Source organism: Lycorma delicatula, chromosome 2, assembly GCF_047948215.1.
Source record: "Lycorma delicatula isolate Av1 chromosome 2, ASM4794821v1, whole genome shotgun sequence".
In the NCBI taxonomy this organism is placed as follows: domain Eukaryota; kingdom Metazoa; phylum Arthropoda; class Insecta; order Hemiptera; family Fulgoridae; genus Lycorma; species Lycorma delicatula.
Genome location: NC_134456.1, coordinates 36174824 through 36193339, shown reverse-complemented (window position 1 = coordinate 36193339; position 18516 = coordinate 36174824). Strand labels below are relative to the sequence as shown.

The window sequence follows — 18516 nt, the reverse complement described above, 5'->3', positions numbered from 1 at the left end:
AGTTTGGACAGATAAATTCTTAAGGTTCTTACACTTCTCAGATGGAGTTAGATGAAATTGTAGATCGGAGGTCCCTCGATATAATTCTTCTACAACATCCGTATGTGGTACAGGGCTATCTGCCAGGTTTTAATTGTGGCAAACATTTTATACTGGAAATAACAGTAAGTCCGCAGTTCTGTGTAGGAAGACAATAGAGTGTATCATTTTGAGCCAAGTTTCTGATACTCATCTTGTCGCTGTCACACTTGTATTGATGGTCTTGATTTCTGTATAGTTAAATCGTATTTTGAATACAGAGATCCCACTGAGGAACTTTTAGAAAATTGGGTAATATTCTTAGTCTTGTTGATGGCTGTCCTGTAGTGCTAGGTGCCGATGTAAATGTTAAGTCGCTTCTTTAGCATAGTAGAGTCACAGATGATAAAGGGGATTTAGTTGAAGACTTTGTTGTGCAGTATGTATAATGCTGGAATGGTAGATGGAAGGAGATTGTTTGGAGGAAACAATATTGATACTAGTGTTGGTAGGAATATCCTGGTAGAGTTAATGCTTTGTTTGTTTTTTATGACTCTTCTTGTGAACATCGATTAATTATTTTTGTGTTGGTTAGTGTTGCGAGACGCTTATAGATGCAATGTCCCTGTTCAGCAGGGATGCTTCCTGCACAGGAAGTCGGACTGGCCTAAATTTGTTAATATTCTCTCTGAGACTCCGTGTCTTAGACTGAAATCTGGATGATATTCAATTGGAAGACCTGACAGAAAGATTTTCTTTGGCTTTTATCGATGCCACTCAGAATTGAGTTCAGGTCGAGAAAGAATTATCGTATATTTCCGCAGATAAGACGACAGTTGAATCATAAAAAAAACCCCAAAAGGGATCGTCTTATAGGACAGATGAAAAAAAAAGAATTAGATTGAAATTTATATAAATTGAAACACACGACACAAAATTCAACATCCTAAAATTCGTGTAAACTTGAAAGACTGTAAGACTCGTAATTCGTGTAAAAATTAAACAATCAAGCTAATTTACTAATTTTGCAATGATTCAGATGAATGATTTTTGCAAGCCTGCTTTCATGAGTTATGCCGAGCTCGAAAATTGAACTACGGATCAGTTTGCATTTTCAAATAAAACACCCAAATATTGTTTTTAAAATGAATAATTCAGTATAAAAAAAATCCTAAATTTAACGGGAACTGAAATTTTTTTTTAACAATCACCATATTGAAACCGACTGTAAACAATTGATAAAACGCTATTCTTAAAAGTTAAATTAGTAATTATTTATACGATTTCGTGTTCGTCGCCCGACAAAGGTACTGAGAGAATAACAAACGTAAAAATGTCTTATAAATATAATTTATAATTCTAAAAATACGAGAAGTTATCTCTAAAGTTAAGACCGTTTGATTGTAAAAAAACATTTATTCTGAAAACTTTATACATATTTTTTATTTATCTTAAACTACGTACATTATACTACTTCTCTATATAATCTCCACATGGATTAAGACATTTATCCTAGCGATACACTAGTTTCAATATACCCTCCTCCTATTCTTCTGCCGCCAGTTCAATTAGCCACTGATTAACAGCATTTTAATTTCATCGTCATCCGCCAATTTGCTACCACTCAAAAATTCTTTTAATTTCCCAAACAAATGGTAATCAGAAGGAGCTAAGTCCGGACTATGTGGTGGGTGATCGCAAATTTCCCATCCAAATGTTCTTAGTAAATCACGTGTCGGACCCGCAAGATGTGGCCGTGCATTATTGGGCAGCAGGACGACGCCGTCGGTCAGCGGCCCACGTCGCCGATTTTGAATGACGCGCCGTAACTTATGTAGAATTTTGCAGTAGGTTTCTGCATTTATAGTCGTTCCACGTGGTATGAAATCAATCAGCGGTATGCCAAACCAATCCTAAAAGACTGCGGCCATCAGTTTGCGTCGAAATGGCTGTGGTTTGACCTTTTTTGGACTGATTAGTCTAACCAACTAGCCAATTGAGGGTGACGCCATTCACTTGACTGCCATTTTCTCACTGACGCGTAATACGAAATCCATGTTTCATCGCCGGTAACAACTGAATTCAGGAACTCATTACCTTTTTCTGTGTAGCTAATCAAAAATTCCAAAGCAGATCCCATTAGGATATTTTTGTGATTTTCCGTTAAGACGTGCAGTACTCAACGTGCACAAACCTTTCTGAAGCCTAAATGGTCATGAACAATGCGACCAGTAACAGTTCTTGAAACATCATGAAAAAGAAGGGACGGTCGGAAATCGTTGAGCGATGATCTTTCCTGATTTCATCATCGACGCGTTTCATCAAGTGTTCGGTAATTATCGAGGGCCTTCCCGAACGTTCTTCTTCATGCACATTAATTATGTTATTTCTAAACCTTTTAAAACATTTTCGGACGTTTCTTTCATTCATTACATTATCACCGCATACAGCAACCAACCGTCTATAAATTTCAGCCGGCTTAAGGTTTTGATGTTTTAAAAGAAACGTCTGACTGCAGGTATTTCAAAGTCGGCGGCAACATCAGTTTTCCTATTCACTCTATATCGTAATAACTCACACGTAATCAGATACTACAACGCGACAACCTGCAAACCACAATGCAGTGTGCACATTACTATCGTGGCCATGAACGACACAGGTTCACCAACCTTAAGAAGAGAGATTTCCCAGCGGTCTTTACTTTAGAGATATACCTCGTATATAAAATAAGATAATAATTACATACAAAATTATAATTCAAATAAAAACTAAACTGATTTAATGGTAATTAAATTATAAATACCAAAATACAGTTGTATTTAGTAAAAACTTCATAATGACTAATAGAAAATAGTATTGGATTAACAATAAAATAACTATAGAAAAATATAAAGTTCATACAATTCACTTTCTGCGAGTATTATTACTTCTACTGATTACAAAAAAAAACCCTACACTTTATGAATGGAGTGCTGTAGCTTTTCTCCTATTTACTCACCGAACAGCTTATTGCTTTCAACCACTGTCCAACATGGTGGAATACTCGTGATGCACTCTTCAGTCGTTGTAATCAAACACTAATTGTTATCGCTTCTATCGCACGCTGCTCCGAGCTTGGAATTTAAAACTACTGATCCTATCCGTTAGTCTCCGGCAGTATTTATACCTTCTGGCCTGCAGAACGAGTACCCGATCGTCCTTTTAATTAGTCAAGCATAATAATTTTTATTGTCTGCGCCTCCTACGGTTTTCTATAAGCCTTTCCAAGAAAGAATCCCTGTGTCGTTCCTTCTAGATTCTTCTTTCATTATTTTCTCTCCCTTTCTTCTTTCTGGAAGGAACCCGTTACATTGGTCGCGTTACTATACCTTCTTCCTTTCCTTTTTCCCGTTTAGCCTCCGGGAATTACCTTTAAGATAATACTTCAGAGGATGAATGAGGATGATATGTATGAGTGTAAATGAAGTGTAGTGTTGTATAGTCTCATTTCGACCATTCCTGAGATGTGTGGTTAATTGAAATTCAACACCAAAGAACACAGGTATCCACGATTTAGTATTCAAATCCGTGTAAAAGTAACTACTTTTACATGGATTTGAATCTTGATCACTGACTTGATCTTGACTTGATCACTGGAACTCTCGACTTTCAAATCAGATGATTTACGAAGACGCGTTCACAACTAGACCAACCCGATGGGTTTACTATACCATCTATGAAGAAGTTTTGAAACGTTGAAGTTTGAACTATCACAAAAATAGGCGAAAAGGGATACTTTTTACGTTTAGTTTGCCGCAATTCTTATAGATTTTCTTCAAATGAATTAAAACTCTTAAAAAATCATGATTTTTTAAGAGTTTTAATTCATATTATATTAAATCTTATTTTTCGCCAAGGCGAAAAATAAGATTTAATATAATATAAAACTTTTTTCATCAGTTTGGTTCGTGACTCCGCATGGAGATTGGCTTTTCACGTTATTATATTTACTGAATTTTTTTGAAGTTAACTTTTTAATTAAATAACCTTCATGAATTATTAAATATTTGATAAGCCTATGCAGTAACAAGGACAGATTTGTATTTTATTTCTTGCAATAGGATTTATGTTCAATCAAAACTATGAATACTTGAACGAGGAAACTATCGTTCAACGAGGATCTTTTTAATTTACAAAACAGTTTCAAATCTACAACTACCGCTTGTCTCCATCATTCTATTTCGATTTGAAACAGTTTTAATCAAATTCAAAGTAAATGTGACGATTCCAACGACACCACAATTATAGTAAACCGCCAGTCACATTCCGATACGTTTAGGCAAAAACGTCCTACAGTTTTAAAATTCGTTTAATCGAACTGATACTTAGCAAAGTAATAAATAAGGGTTAAATGAACAATATAATACAATATACAATTTTTTATTGTTGTCGGTAATTTTTTAACACCTGTCTGAATCTTAGTTTTCCGATTATTTCCTAAAAAGCCGTGTTTTTATTTTTTCATGCCAATAAAAAGTGAAAAGGACACGCAAGTATTGTTTTGTACCTTTTACTCAGAAAAGATTGATGATTCTAATAGTGTAATTTAATTTTTTTTTATGATTTTTTTTAACGACACAGTAACACGTCAAAGTCATCCGCTACGTTATATAACGCTTATTATAATAGCATAGATAATACAAACTATTATATTACAATGAATATAAACTATATCACACTCATTTACTCAGTTAACCTAAAAACTTCAAGAAATAAGTTTGTCATCATATTATAGATTATATAGAAGATAAACTTATTTATACCGACTTGATTACATTGGCTTATAAAGGTAAATGCATTAAGCTTGTATGCGAGATACGAAATCAATCATTTGTTATGACAGATAGGAAGTGTGTTTGATTATAGCTACCCGTACATTTTATAAACAATATCCATCCATATTGATGATATCTTCTCACGACACTCCTTTCTGTTCGATTTGTAATTTTATTTTAAAAGTTTTTTCTTTAAAAGGATTTAACTTCTAAATTTAAAGTTAAACAAAAAGGTTCGACTCCTAAATCAGTTAAACATTGTAGAAAGAAATCTTTATATAGTTTGAAGTAAATTTTATTTAGTATTTAAAACACGCTCTTTGTAATGTTAATACATAAATTCGCAAATAACTATGTTAAGTAATATTAAGCATTATTAGTAAACGGTCGTTCATTTCTGTAATTTGTAGATTGCAGCCACGGATTTATTTATTTTTTCACGCACGACTTTCAAAACGCTTTAACGTAGTTTTTGTAAAATTTTAAAAGAAAGTAATATTTTTCTGCTGTAATCTGTTCAAAAGTAATAATTTTAAACGCTTAACCACCTTTAAATAGTAAACAATCGTAAATAATATCCATAAATAAGTGACAGAATGGGTAAAAAGGAATAAATAATTTATAAAAAGGGTAAAAGTAATTAATTGTAGAAATAACTAAAAAATACTTAATTGAAGAAAATTTAAAAAGTATCTACTACTTTCTTTCTCAAGTAAAACTACAAAAATTAAGAGATAAACAAAATAAGATTATCTAAAGAAAAAGAGATAAATCAAGACTTATAATACATAGAGTATTCATTTATTCATAAGAAAAAACTTGCGAAAATATATAAAATGTATAAATAAATAAATATATATATATATTTTTTTTTCTAATGTGTACGGTGCAATCCGTTCAACTAGTGAGCAATAAGCAAGAATGAGATAAGGATGATATATGACATGTAAATGAGGTGTAATCTTGTATAGACTCGGCCGACCATTCCTGAGACAAGTGGTTAATTGAGCTCCAACCACCAAAATATACTGATATCCACTTAGTATTCAAATCCGTATGAAAGCGACTAACTTTTACTAGGATTTGAACATCAGAACCTTCGACTTCGAAAATCAACTGATTTCCGACGAGTTAACCACTAACCAGCCCATTGGATTCGAAAACAAAAAAAAAATTTGACAACAAAATTGTGATATTTTGCTGGCATTGGTTATTTATTCTTATGTAGTGGAAACAACATAAATACACATGATAAAAATTTATCTATGATTTAATTTTTTGGAGAGGGTCTAATTTATGTGAAGTTTTATTGTAACATTGTCATTATATGTTTAAATAAACCAAAACGCTTTAAAAATTAAAAAAAAACGGTATTTTTTCCGCCCGCCCTCCTTTAAAATCACCTTTCAAGAGATTTTGTTGAATTTTCCGTTTACTATGTTAAATTGAAGAAACTAAAAAAAATTCCACTAAAAAATGTACAACCAATAAAAAGTTACCTGAGATTTATTTTTTGAGGGTGGAGGTGAATTATGAGGAAATCTTATTTTAATATTATTACTAAAAGTTTATTATTTAATCTTTTAATAATATTAAAAATTTAAATAAACCAAATAAGTTTTGTAAGATTAGAAAAATCGATATTTTTAATCTTTAATCCGTTCGCTCACCCCAATATTGCCCCAGAGTAATTTTTCTTGAGTCGCTTGCATTAATACTATACCTAGGAAGGCAATTAAAAAAATTGGTTAAAAAGTATGCATTAAATAAAAAGATAGCTTCTTTAGATTTCTGGGGAGGGTAATTTTGGGGGAAAATTTAAAAAAGTAACAGTAAGATAAGCATACATGCATGTACTGAGTTTAATATAAAGTAGCGTTACACACAATTTTAAGAATATTGACCAACAAACTCTCATACCCACTCTTGGAGATATTGAACACAATATTTTATCAACAGATTAACTCCTTATACACGAATATTTGCACAAAATTTCACCAAAATCGGTTTATCCAGTCTAAAGTTATGAAGCTTCAAACACACCATTACACGTACGTTCATATGAACGTTACCATCTTTTTTTTTGTTCTTTTTTGGTTTCTGGATAATGAAACGTGGAGAAATGCAAAAATCCCATATCCCATTTTATTATACTGATTACCATACTTTCCTTCTAACAGCATAGTCCTAACTATGATACCAGGAAAGAAAAAAAAAAAATATATATATATATTTCATAACCTATTAGATCATGTCATTTATAATAAATAATAAAAATGAATTTATTTATTTTTTCTCTTTTTTTACGTAGGGTTATCAGTATTTATAATCTAAATCTGATTAATCATTACACATCGTTGAGTCAAATAAGTTGTCGGTTCAGTAAACTTATTAATATATGTTCTAATCACTTACGAATAATAATAATATTAATAAAAATAATAAAATTTAGTATACCAACCAAATTTAAATAATAGTAAATAATAAACATATTCGAAACTACAAAATTACAGTTATGAATATGAAAAGAAATTAATAAATTTAAACTGAGGTCTATAAAATAGAAAATTAATTTAGATTAAACATACAACAAATAAAATTTTCAATAATTACTACATATGAAAGGGAATTTAAACTTCAAAGCATAATTCACACAAAGATGGTTGTAAATAATTAAAGAAATGTAATCGTTATCTGTAAAAATAAAGCATAAGCAAAATATGAGATTTCTGTCTCTTAGCAAGAAACAATGAACGGTATGGATGAAGTCCTACGCAAGAACTACCGCACGAAAGTAAACAAGAACAAAACGAAAGCAATGAAATGTAGTAGAAATAATGAAGATGGACCACTGACTGTAAAAATAGGAAGTGGAAAGATTATGGAGGTAGAAGAATTTGTTATTTGGGAAGTAGAATTACTAAAGATGGACGAAGCAGGAGCGATATAAAATACCGAGTAGCATGCCTTGTACGATCTAAAGGAAATAGTTGATGGCGAAAAATTTTGGTATTCATATTTAGTTCCTACAAGAAAGTAAAAATGTACTAACATGATTAGAATATTTTTTGGTAACCAGTTTTTTCTTCCTTGTACAAGGTAAAGGAAGTATTTGATGGTGAAAAATGTCGGGTTTCAGATTTCAACGGAAATATCCATTTTGATTAGTTTCGGCGTGACTTCTGTACGTACGTATCTCCTATAACTCAAAAACGATTATCCGTAGGGTGTTGAAATTTTCGATTTAGGATTGTTGTAGCATCTAGTTGTGCACCTCTCCTTTTGATTGCAGTCGACTGAACCAAAAGGGTTCAAAAAGTCCAAAATTAAAAAAAATGGATTTTTTCAACTGCAGTAATAATTTTTTAATTAACTTTTTCTTAACTGCAGTAATAATCCCTCATTGAGAGATTTTCAGCGACATATCATAACTGGTACTTATTTTCATTGGTTCCAGAGTTATAGCCAAATGAAATTTTAATTAATGTAATATCTGGATGTTATGGTGTAAGGGGAAGGCTTCGGTTTGAATCAGACTTCATCTCCTTTTTTTTTTTAACTTTTTTTAAAATTTAATTATATTGATTTGTTAATAATTATTAACCTCTGATTGTAAAACAAATGTTACGGTAAATAATAATTCAATAATAACAAAAAAAAAGAATTATGAAACAATATCAAAGTTGTTATTAATGAAATAAAATTTTATGTACGTTTCATTTTAAAAAACTGTGTAAATTAATAAGTGTACAAGAAAGTCATGTAGTGTCCACATCAGATTTTTGTTATTGTTTTATAAAAGAATTAGATTATCTTATTATAAAAATAAAATTCAGAACTTTAGTGTTTGACTTACAAAAGCAGTATTAAACTTGTTTTAAAATTAATTTACACAAACAATTTGTTTAAAAACATAACAAAAATTCAATAATAATTAAAGAAATAAAGTATATTGTAGGTGCAAAAAACGTAACGTCTCTTTTGTGTCAAAACTTCCCAGCGTATAACATACAATTGGATCCGTCTCTTATTTAAGAAACTTCCCGTTCAGGGCATAAAACCCTTTCTGATCTAGGCCTGGCAAATGGCAGGGTATCCAGCCATAAGATGGACCCATAAATATTTGGTAAAACGGATGTATTAGAGGAAAAAAATGTTGAAGCATTGAGATAGCACAAAAAGTTGCGAAACAGAAATAAAATCGGATGCCTTTAAGTTGCTTATTTTATTCCTTTTAAATAAAAGGAAGATTTCAGTTCGACACCAGTCATAAATGAATAAATATATTTTTTTAATCAAGTTTGCAATACTTTAATATTAGAACTAAGCTAACAATAGTAACCAGGAACGCGGTCAAATGTTTGGCAAGTGCATAAACGTGGATGGCCATAATTTTCGACACCTTCTGTAAATTATTATGCAAGTATTTGCCAATAAACTATTATTTATAGACTAAGTGATGGGGTCGCTTTTAAGTTGATTACCTTTATCCGAAGAGTATTTGTAAGTTAAAACTGAGTGAATATCTCGTTTAGAATAGTCGGAAACGGAGAAAATTTGCAATCATTGTTCGAAATTATTTCACCTTTCTTCATCCCTTCAGGTCGAATTTCAAAAATGTATAAATTGGCTTTTAGATATTCACATGAATATTAGCCACTAAAGACTGATACCTTAGACTGATACATTAGACTGATACCTTTATTTGTTACAGAGAAATTCAAAAAAATAGTAAAATTTAATGTTACCCCATTTTAACACCTTAAAATGGAATTTCAAAAAAATTTTGAAATTGGTTTTTACATATTCATAAAAAGATTACACACTCGAAAAATAAAGTTGATGTCTTCTTTTTTTACCGAAAATTAAAAAAATAGTAAATTTCATTGTTACTCCATTTTAACCCTTTAAAAACGGAATTAAAAAAACCCTTCCTTAGTGTGCACTTAGACCGTAAGAAGAACATTTATACAAATTTTCATGAATTTATCTTCAGAGGATTTTGCTGGGCGTTGATTAAGAATCGTTCACAAGATGTATATATATTAAACAAATAACCGCAAACGAACAATTTCGTTCCAAGTTGTTAGAAAATATATATTAAAAAAAAAACCTTTCTTATGTTTCTATTTTTTTGAAATGATTGTTTATTTATACCCAAGTATAAATGAATGAGTAATTTGATGAAAAATAAGTCCAATAAGAATAATGAATTTCAATAAGTTATAAGCAAATAAATTCTAACAACTCGAATTCTGTTTCACTATAAGAGAAATTACTTATTTTTTTTAGTAAAAACTTTCAGAGTAGCTAAATCCAATCTCCAATCTCCAATCTGTGTTATAAAGTTTGATAGTTGGAAAATTACATAGCAACCGGATCTCGTGGTTAAGAAAAAAATAGTTTATTCTTAAATCTTATTAGCAAAGTAGATAGTATTTTAAAACGTTTTATTAATAGTATTTTTAATTTAAAAAAAAAAAAAAAACATGTATAAATTTAACGATAAAAAGATGAATTGTTCTTCCCTATCAAAGTTTTCCTCTTTTCAGTCAAACTGTAAATACATAAAACACAATAGACTTTTATATAATTTAAATTTTAAAAAAATGTTACATTTAACAATTACAGGAAAATGTGTATAACTCAAAACGTTTATGGATTAGATTATTCATTTTTTCATTTCTATTTCAGAAGCACAAATTACTGATTAGTTATATATTTATCACAAAAATAAAACCTTTCATAGCTAAATGCACCTCCTGGCTTGATATAAATTGATCATTAAAACCAGGCTTGCAGACAATAGAATTATTACTTTTTTTTGGTTAGTGAAATATATTTATATAAAGGATATCTACCTACCTACACATACAGATGCATGCGTACACACATACCTATATATATATGTGTGTGTGTTAAACATTTTTTTAAAAATAATTGTATTAGGTTATACGTTATGCATATATCTACAAATAAGTAATGTAGTATTAAAAAATAACTTTTGAGGTTTATATGTATTACTCTATTAAAACATCTGCACTTATTTTACACATAATTCTAATATTTGTACAAGTTATAAAGAGGTACATTTGCGTATCTCCATAGAAAAATACCACAGGTTTTATTTTTGAAAAATTGATTAATTAACTGTGTTACATATCAAAAGTCGTGAAATTATCCAATTCTATAATATTAGCCAAATAATGATTTCTTTATTATTTGTATAATATTTAACATCATTATTTTATCTATCCACTCATACCGCAATTCGTAAAAGGGGGTACATTATAATTTCTTACTTTGCGTTATTTGTCCCGTCTTTTTAAGGCTGCATGTAAATCGTCTTTGGTTCAAGCGGCACTAATCAGCTGCTTTCTTTGAGAGTAATGAAGTTCGCAATATAGCCAGCTCCTGTTATGATCAGAGTGAAGCAAAATTCTGGTGTATGTAAGGAATGTTTGTAGGGGTGAATGGTATAAGACGCTCTTAGTGAAGAAGGAAATGGGAAACCACTTTATTTTTTCAATTTCACTAGAAAGCCCTAGCTCGCATGCGATGCTTGTTGTTCCTAGGAATACAATTTCACTGAGAAAAAATCTTATGTCAGGACGTCTACAATCAACAGTTTTGTTATACTAATTAACATACACATAACGCGTTGTAATTCGTAAAAAATAATACAAATCTATATCGCAGTAATCTAACAACCATATATACTTCGATTGTTAGTAAAAACATAAAAAAACATGGTAAAGTTCAGTTTATCTTAATAAATAATCTAGTGCATTGTATTTGTTTGTTGTGGTAATGTCGAGAATCTTCTATAGCTAATAAATTAAATTTTTCTTTCTAATTTAGTTCTAACCTAAAACGTTACATCAATTTCAAAAAATACCAACATTTTATTTTATTTAAATTATGTGTACCAAGTTTAGAATTTGAAATATACGTAAATAAAAATTGATATTTTTCTTCGCTTTATTATATCATTGTATTTTTTCTTTTTTTTTTTAATTCTAGGTATCAAAATAACAATGCCAATTTACCAGTAATTTTGTTGGAATATTTACCTGAAGTTAGTATATATCGTGAAATTAAATTAATCATAATAAAAAAATTACATATATCGTATGAACCTAACCTGTGTCAGATGAATGGGTAGATAACGTTTTTTTGTAATGATTTTTATGAACAGATAGATGTACTTTGATAAATAATACTTTAATGGTACAAAGTTTTCTTTATAATTAAAAAAAGAGAGAATTTTTTTATTGCACATCATAACCCTTTCTAAAGTTTGTACCAAAGAACTATTCTCGTCAACTTACATGTGACCTAAAAGCCTAATACAAGCAAGAGCTAATATAAGATTGACATTTTTTCAATGATTTTAGAGGGTGTTTTATTAATTTCATTAATATAATAAATTTTCATTATGCACAAGCAATGAAATAAATAGTTGAGAATTTTAATTTGAAAAGAGAATTGTTAAATAAAAATATATCTGCAATAAATAATAAAATGTTAAAAATATTTGAATAGGTGCATATTACTTTACACTAATGATAAAATTTTTAAATAAATTAAAAATCAAAACTGAATGAACGTTCCTCATAATATAATAAACATAAAGAGGTAGAAAAGAGTGGCGAGTTAAACGAAGCATGCATGCAGTAAAATACTGTTAATCAGAAGCGAGTTATTTGTAATTGCTAAGTTAAGGTTAATTGACTTAATTAAATGTTTCATAAATTAATTTTAATAAGTAATTGTACCCGAGCCTCCTCCGGTCGGCCATTTCTGAAACAAGTGTCAGCCGCGACACGTGCAGCCTATCGCACCGCTATTTTGATGTCTTATCGACTTACTACACCAATCCAATACTAGGCCTGCCGCACAGAAGAGGCGCCAGCAGCTCAACTACCAACACGTTAGTAACTAAACAACGATCGATTTTGCCGTGCCTCGCTACCGAGTAGTGGGACAACGCCCTCTTTATTTAACCCGCCACTACTCCGAATTGACAAGACTTTTTTGAAGTTTTATTCTTATCAAATAAAAATAAATTAAAGTTGAAAATTAAAAAATGTCAGCTCTGCTTGAATTTTAATTAATAGAATAACCTAAACGAGTAATATAATCGTTGTAATCGCATAAATTTAATTATTTTCTATATTTTAGCGATGTGGCAAATTCTAATGTAAAAAAAGATTTATCTAGATTACGTACAAAGAATTCAAAATTTTCCAGCTGAAAAAAACCCAAAAAGAAACAAGAATTTCTGAACTTTTATTTCAGTAAATAGAATTAAATACTTTTTTAATTACACAGCAAAATCACATGTGAAATAATACTAAACATTTATGTCTTCCGAAGAAATGACAACTTTTATTTTTTAAATAACAGTAGATCCTTAATAAGTTATAACAATGATCTTAACAAGTAGACTTCAGCCACTTGACGTAAAAATAGATTGGAATATTAATATGCCATAAAAGTAATCTAATAAATTAAATCTCTTGGAAAAACATAACATTCTATAAAGTGTATACTTTTTTTTGATATTACGAGTTCAGAAACTTTAAACTACTTCGTTTGGTAAATGTGAATTGTGAAACTAGCTGTCAAGAGGATCTGCAAGTCTCTCACTTAACAAAAACCTATTTTTTTTATCTATCTATCAATCAAAATATTCTTTATTATTTATAGAGCGGTTATGAGCTAACATCATTTAAAATAGCCTTGAACAATTGACGTAATATGTACTTGCAAATATAAAACGTATTTTTATGTTTTACATGAATTATGGAGGGGGAATTCAGAAACTGTGAAATACCGAATGATCTGCGTATCGGGTAGACTAGTCTATAACGTATAAATGTAAGATTGACAAAATTTAAAATCTAGGGGTCAACATCATTTTCTTATTCTATGTGCTTAACAATTTAAAAATCTGGAGTTAGTGAGGTGAAATAGAAAGATGAATAATATTTTTTATCAGGAAATTAAAAATAATTAACACAAAATAAAAATAGAAAATGGAAATGCAGAAGTTGGAGAAATAATGAACGGAAACACAAGGCAAAGAATATAATATTTTCCTTTTTTTTCCCCGACACCCATTAACCAGATATGCAGTCAAGCATGACTCAGCCGACGGGCCTTCCCCCACCAGTCAGCAGTAGGTTCAGCATGGCAGGTTGGCCCACCAGTTCTGGATCTTCTTATTTTAATTTGTCTGCCTCTAACTTCAGAGGGGAGTAACTGGGCTCAGCTATGCCATTCCCGGGACCCTGCCCCATCTGCTGGGACTTTTTTCCAATTTTTTTTGACTCAGGGGTTCAGGAGTTCCCGTGCCTCCTCACTGTCACCCACTCGTGCAAGCATGGATGAATGACAGCTCAGCAGGGGCTGTCCTTTCCTCCCATGTCCTTCACTCAGGCTTTAGTCTGCTCCCCGTTCTTTGTAATCCTTTTCTTTCCTGTTTAGGATGTCTGCAATCAGCTTCTACATGTTTAGCCATTCCCTTAAACCCTTTAACATGTATGAGACAGTGGTTTCAGATGTCATCCATCCGAGATTACATTTTAACTTGGCCCCATCCCACCAAAGACATTCAAAGAGGGTATGGTAGGAGGTGTCCTACAGCCCACAATATATGCAATTCTGGAACATCCTTCTACCAAACCAGTAGAGATATTCCCCAAAGAATATAATATTATAAACATTATAGTGAAAAGGTTAACAGTATTCACGATAAATGCAAACCCTAACCTGACAACGATACAGATTTAAATACCACTCTCTTCAGCAAAAAAGGGATGACAGGGGAAAGGAGATGATAGCTTGATAGTAATGGGAGACTGGATTACCATAACAGAAAAAGAATAAGAAGGAAAAGCAGTAGAGAGTGGAGGCTAGGTAAAAGAAATAAAAGATAAACTTGCGTGTTAGAATTTTGTATTAAACTAATGATAATACTAATTTTTACTGAATTAGTGATTGTAAACAACTTCTTTAGAAATCACAAAAGAATAAGATACACATAGGTGAGATGAAAAGATAAGGAAGATATCTTGTAGATTATTATAAAGGTTGAGCAGAGATTTTGAAACTAAAATTATCTATTGCAAAACATATCATTGAGAGGACATTAATTCTGCCAGATCACAGGTAAGTAAATTTTGAAATGAACTTTTAAAGATGATAATGCAAAAAATTGTATCAACATAAAAGAAATTTATAGAAAGAGTTATTAACAAAAAAAGACTGATTTAAGGAGTAATTAATGTGGTAAAAAAAAAATAATTTTGGGAAAGGTATCCTTTTTAATTATCTTTCCTGTAATTATATCTTGTATATTAGAAAAATTGGCTGAAACCTATTTCCAGTCTGTGTGGGCATTCTATTGGATGGATTGGGCTGATTTTTTTTTCTGTTTTGCTCAAAATAACACACAGATATGTCATTCAGCGTCATCGAACCCCAAATTTGAGCCTCCTCCAACTTGAGAAATCCTCAATTAATTATAATTTATTCCTTAAATGAGGATTTTCTGAGATTATTATTCACAGGAAAATTACTTTGAAGGTCCATCGATGCTTGATGACATATCTGCTGGCCATTCCAAGCAGAATAAAAAAAATCAGACTGATTCGTTCAGTGGAACGTCTAGATAGACTGGAAACAAGTTTTGAGCACACACTTTACCTGCAGTAGGAAAGCAAGAATAAAACTGTAGTAGGGGATGAGATATATTTTAAATGGAATAGGTCCAGCCAATTTTCAGAAATATCTAACATAGATATAAGCTCAAAGAATCTGTATTACAAGTATAATTTAAATTCTGAAAGACTTGAAAAGAATAAGGGGATAGGAATTGATAGTGAGCTATTTGAATCACTGTGCTGTCTGGAAGAAGTAGGAGTAAATAATGTTTTACAAATTAGTATGTAAAATTTATGAGACTGGAGAAATATCCTTAGAATTTTTTTAATGAAATCACCACATAGGCTTGAAGCTGTGCATGGGATATGGAAATCGAATTATTTAGTGCATGAAAAATGCTATGTCTGACCAGAATTCGAAACCAGGACCTGTGGATGAAAAGATGAGACATTACCTCTCGCCATGAATTTTTTTTTTGTTTTTCAGGAATTCACAATTAAAAATTAATTAAAAACATCTTTAAAAACAATTAAAATCCACCTTAAAGTGGAAAAATCTGTAGCATATGCTAAAGATAATAAGATAATAAAATTACCATCTGCTTTTAAGGCAAATGGCATGAATAGCTGAAACACAGTAATTTAAATATTTGAATATAAACACATGGCCCTCAGTGATCGTAAAACATAAGATAACTTCGTTTCATTATCCCCTAGAATAGTTCACATGTTAGCGCCTAGTTAAAATTGTGATGCAATGCCGCATAACAGATAAAATCCACTAGGTTGTGGTGCACATTAGTTGACAGTCAAAGCGAACACAAAGGGGTGCGTCTATTTGGATCATCAGATATCCATAGTGGGCCTAGTGTGCCCTATATGCAAATGGCATATAACCTCCTTTCAATGGTTATTTCTGCATGAGGAGCTTCACGGTGAGACAGTGTTCTTAATTGGGCGAAATTTATTGTTCATGGTGGCATCCCATTCACTTTCCCACTCATGATGAACTACCCTCTTCTAGAAACAGACAGTCATTAGAAGCAAAACAATTAGTAAAAGGAGGCTGAAAACAAGTCTCTTTTGCCGTACTATCTGTATGCTCATTGCCTGAAATTCCTGTATGGCTAGGATCCAGCAGAAGTTCACTGTTGTATTATGTCGGGTTATTTTCAAAATAACATACTGAATCTCACAAACAGGGTCTCTGCAGTATATGTCACCAGGCAATTAGTAGTGACAATATTGTCACTACTAATTGCCTGTAAGGCATTCATAGAGCTGAGGAAACACGGCCAAGTTGAAATTTTGGGCAAACCATAAGTAAGGCCTTATTAATGGCATACAGTTCTACAATGAAAATACTGGTGATGCTAGGAAGGACAAACATGTATGTTCTGTTGCTAACCACAAAACCACAATCAACTGTATTAACGTTTCTAGAGCCGTAAATAAACTGTAATATCAGGATTCATGCTGTTTATAATATTATAAAATTCAGTTTGCACGATAACCAGATTAGTGTTTTTATTATATTGACAGAGATCAAAGCAGTAATTAACAAGAGAAGACTGCCAAGGAAACTAATAACATGGAGCAACAGTAACAACTGGAGGTAATTGTATAATTAGAGCTAAGAAAAAGTGGGAGGAAAAATAGCTGAGAAAAAAGTGGAGTAGTAGATCTCAGCTGTTCATATTGAATCAGATGCTGGTTAGAGAACACTGCATATCAAATGTTGCACGATTTTGTTGTGCTTTAATACAAGCTATGTATGTGCAGATCATTTGATTCTGTCTATTGGAATACTCTCCTCTCTCCACCAGCAAACTTACCACAGGGCTTGAACGAAAAGCACCTGAAGCAAAATGGATAAATTGAATAACATACAGAATCTAACATTCTAAGAGCAGAGATCCAAGTGGATGAATAAGCCACACAGTCGTAATCCAAGCAGTAACGCACTAGAGTTTGGTAGAAGTGCAACATGCATATTCAATCAACTCCCCATTGAGTATTTGATAAAACTCTCAGCATGTTCAACATTTCCAAAATTTTACCTTCAGTTCCTTTAAATATGTTATCCACATTAGTCGGTCAAACCACATTCCTGTGTGCATGCTTCAGCTGGTTCACCAAGTAAAAACACTTGAGGGTCATTATCTTCCCTCAAGCATGAAAAACAGATGCATTTTGTTTTCTCCAGAGAAAACGTGAATCCAGTCATTTTACACCACAATTCTAAATGGGTTATTGTATTTTGTAGCAGCCTCTTGCTAGTAGCTAAAGTTCTAGATATTATGTAAATTGAGAAATTTTCAAAAAGTAAAAACACAACAGGTTTTTGCATGCAGTTTGTTATACTATTTATGGCTATGGCAAATAAGGTAATGCTTAGGACACTTCCCTGTGGTATTCAGTTTTCTAATGTGTAACTTCCAGATATTGTTGTTCCAACTTGAACTCAAAAAGACAATGCTGAGGAAACCCCTAATAAATGCAAGGAGATTTCCTTGTATACCCCATTCATGCAGTTTATTTAGGATTCCTTGCCTCCTAGAAGCTGTATCGTACACCTTTTGAATATTAAAATATACTGCAACCAGGTGTTGGCAAAGTAGGAAGGCAATTTAAATAACAGTTTCAAGGGCAAGAACATGATCTGTAGCCGATCTATCTTGGTGGAAACTGCATTGTTTGAGGGCAAATAGGGTGTTTCTCTCAAGGTATCACACTAAACAATAGTTTATCATAAGTTCCATCAACTTGCACAGGGTACTGGTCAAAAATATAAGACGATAACTGGAACGGCGTGATTTATCTTTATCAGGTTTCAGTACAGAGATGACCAATACTTCTGACCAGGAATCTGAAAACAACAGCCAGGTCAGAAAATATTCTATTGTAAATAGACAAAAGATGTCGTAATGCACTATTTGGCAAGCAAGATAGTATACTGAACCTGATATTTCCAGGGGTAAGTGTCATGAGAATTTTTCAATACTTCAGCTCAT

The 18516-nt window shown here is 31.6% G+C and overlaps 1 protein-coding gene across 1 annotated transcript in view; it reads right to left on the bottom strand.

The window, feature by feature from the left end:
- The window catches only part of LOC142320643 (alpha-tocopherol transfer protein-like), a 58312-nt gene extending 45561 nt beyond the window's left edge, over positions 1-12751 (bottom strand). Inside the window, exon 1 of the mRNA XM_075358672.1 lies at positions 12611-12751. The gene's annotated coding sequence lies outside the window, so the exon portion shown is untranslated. The remainder of the gene's footprint in view (positions 1-12610) is intronic.
- Positions 12752-18516: the final 5765 nt, after the last annotated feature.